The sequence below is a fragment of the Tenrec ecaudatus genome, chromosome X, assembly GCF_050624435.1.
Source record: "Tenrec ecaudatus isolate mTenEca1 chromosome X, mTenEca1.hap1, whole genome shotgun sequence".
In the NCBI taxonomy this organism is placed as follows: Eukaryota; Metazoa; Chordata; class Mammalia; order Afrosoricida; family Tenrecidae; genus Tenrec; species Tenrec ecaudatus.
Window position 1 is genome coordinate 40263730 of NC_134548.1, and position 3410 is coordinate 40267139.

General features: G+C 44.0%; 1 pseudogene; it reads right to left on the minus strand.

Annotated features, from left to right (window-relative positions):
• Window positions 1-2684: 2684 nt before the first annotated feature.
• LOC142433287 (ferritin heavy chain pseudogene) lies at window positions 2685-3410 on the minus strand (annotated as a pseudogene).

Below are 3410 nucleotides of genomic sequence, written 5' to 3' on the forward strand. Positions count from 1 at the left end.
GTGATTGCTAGGTGGCCAATTCGTATAAATAATATGGTGGTCTTTCTCCATTTTCTTTTAGGATTTTTAATGTTTACAAACCTCTTTTATATTGAAAGGAAAATGGCCAAAGCACCTCGGCAGAAGGCTTGGCACTGGGCAAAAGGGTCTTGCACCATCATTCTTTCTTTAGTGTTCCCCTCCTCTACTTCCTCTTTCCAATCAGATCATCTGTACTAAAATAAGTTTGGATCCTACTGTAGCTCCTAAAAACTCCTACCATCACCCTCCTGACCTACATATAGGCATATTTAATTTTGCAGATGTCTCCACAACTTCACACAATGTCTTAAAAACAAAACAACCTGAAGAGGCTTGGAACAGTTCGTGCCTCATTCCCTACCTTCTGAGTCCAGACTAGTTCTTACTAGTTGTTAGATAGACCAGAGCTACTCTCCAATTACAAGTTCACAGGGTAGAGGGACAACAGGGAGCTTCCACACAAAAAGAGGGGGTGGGGGACCAAGAAAGAGATAATGAATGTATTTCTAAATCACTCGGGACCTGTTAGCACAAGCCAGAAACTTATGTAAAAGTGGCCACAAGGTTGTTTTAACAGGAGATGGACAAATGCAACTCCACTTTTACTGTTAGAAACTAACATTTTATGTAAAATCTTGGACTTATGGGAAGGGAGCGAGGGTAGGAAAGTGGATACTTAGCTGTTCTTTCCCTGATCCCTTCTCCTCATTCCTGAACTGCAGAAGGCTTAGCCTTATTGGGCTTTAGTGACCCCTCCCATCACTGGGGTGCGTGGGATGGTTGATTTTGCTGTACCTTTACGCATTTCCCTTGTATCATTTTGTAACACAGGCTGATTATTTTTGCCTCCACCTCTCTTTTCCATGGGAAAATACAATGAATAAATGAACACATATTGGTACTTGAAAAAAAGAAAGAAAATATTCAGCTCACCAAGAAACATGAAGAACCACTCACACTCATTTGTCATTTAAGAGATGCAACTCAAATTCATTATAAATGTCATCTCACCTCATCATTAATAGCAAATATCTAAAGACCAGAAAACAACAACCTACCTTATATTGAAGGTGTGGAGGGACTGGAGGCCGCATACACTGCTGGTGCGACTGGAAAAGGGTGCAGGAACCCTGGCAAGCAGTATGGTGCTTCCTCAGAATGTTGGAACTATAAGTACCATGTGACCTAGCAATTCTTCTTCTTGATATATGCTCATTGAAAAAAGTTATCTGATGAAAATAGATATATGCACACCCATATTCATCCTAGCATATTCATAATAGAATGGTGCAACCAACCTAAATGCTATCATTGGGAAAAATGGATAATCCAATGAAATAATACTCGACATTACAAACTAACAATGGATCTGTATCATAACTTATAATATGGATGAATTTGGAGGACATTATGCTAAGTGCACTAAGACAATCACCAGAGGACAAACAGCATATGTCATCTCTTAGCCTGGCCTCTTTGACGATGACCTCCACTCCATGGACCTCTCTGCTGCTACCTGTCTCTACTCATGGTCAAGATAGCAGCCTTCTTCGTTTACGCACTGCTTTCCTAGTGGCAGCTTTGTGCTATTACACCTCCTTTGCTGCCAGGCAGGTTGGACTTCTAGTGAGCCATTCCCTGCACTAGCTAGCTGAAGTGTTACAGCCCTTGGGCTATGTTATAGGTCTTTCAGAAGGCACCCCAGTACTCACCCTCTCCAGATTTCTGTGAAATTTCCTGCTTATATGGGTTAACTTCTTGTCGATTTCAAGGAATGATCCTCAGAGCAAGACCACATCATATTTGCATGGGGATTTGCCTGCTCATGATATAAGCTTATGTTGCATAAACAAGAATGACCCAAAGACCTTAATTTCTTTAATTCTGGTTCCAAACACTTAATTGGATAAACGGTAGTCTCAGAAGGGAAAGAAAAATCAGTGAAAGTATTGCAACTGCAGCATGCTTGCCAGGCACTCACGAGCCAGGCAACAGTGTTGGGCTATAGCAAAGCTCCCCTGTGTCTAAAATAATTTTATCAAAGCGTTACTCTGCCATGTCCATTTCTGAGAGCTCCCCAGCTCTACACCCAGAACCATACAAATACTAACATTTACATATTTTAATAAGTTAAATATGTTAGGCTAAAATAAACTATTTTAATGTCTGCCCAATTGCATTCCCTTTAACCACTCCCACCCCCCAGGTCACAACTGTCATGAAATCCATTCAATAAGTTTATACTTTTATCACACACATGCTTACTCAGTCACTCAAAGATGCCCTTGACCCCTCCCCCACACACTCCTACTGAGTTATAAGGAAAGATTCATTTTGCTTTTGCCAGGCTTTCCTCACATACCTTTTCTCTCCCTCCACCCGGGTACATCCAAGCTGCATAAGGACAGAGCTGGCTGGCTGATGAGATACCTGGATACCTGTATGGGGATTTTTCATGGTTTTTTTTTTTTTAAGTTGGGAGTGTTTCACACACAAGAATGACACAGGAGACCTTTATTTGTTTAACTCTGAAACCAAGTCACTTTATTGGAAGGAACGGCAAAGTTGGATGAGAAAAGAAAGAGAAAAGAACTGGCTGTAATTAGCATAGAAGTGAAGTGGTTGTAACGGCAGGACGCTTGATTGGAACCGGAACACAAGAGTCACTCTGCGTCCATGGTGCTGTTCTCAGTGTCGCCATCATCAAGAATGAGCTTGTCAAAGCTGTACTCAGCCAGGCGGAAGTCCTGGCCCCGCAGATGGCGCAGTTTGATCAGGTGGTTGTTGAGCTCCTTCATACTCTTGGCTAGCTGCTGCAGGAAGCGGATCTCCAAGAAGTCACACAGCTCCTCGTCATCCTGCTTGGTGGCGACCCGGTGCAGGTCCACGAGGTTCAGGTTGATGTTGTGCTGCAGGTTAAAGGTGTACTGCATGGCGAATATTGGGCTGTACCAGTCTTCCACATCAGGTTTCGCTATGGCGCCGAGCTGGATGAGACCCTCACGCTGGTTCTGCAGCTGCATCAGCGACTCCACAAACCCCAGGCCCTCGTTGGACAGCCGCATAAAGTAGGCGCCGAAATTCTTCAAGGCCACGTCTTCGCGGTTGAAGTGGCAGGCCATAGATAGGTAGGTGTAAGAAGCCTGAAGCTCTAGGCTGATTTGCTGGTTGATGACAGCCTCACAATACTTCCGGTAGTCCTGGGACGCCTCAGGTAAAGACGCCGATGCCATGACGGGGTGGATGATGGCGATCTGAAGGAGGCAGGCCGTATTTAACAGAGTTCTGACGCAGACGCTTAATTCAGAGTCAGTACCACAGTGCTGTTTTAAGATCTGCGTGGTAAGGTCGTTTAAATGGGGTGATTGGGACCCGGATGTGTGGTCCAT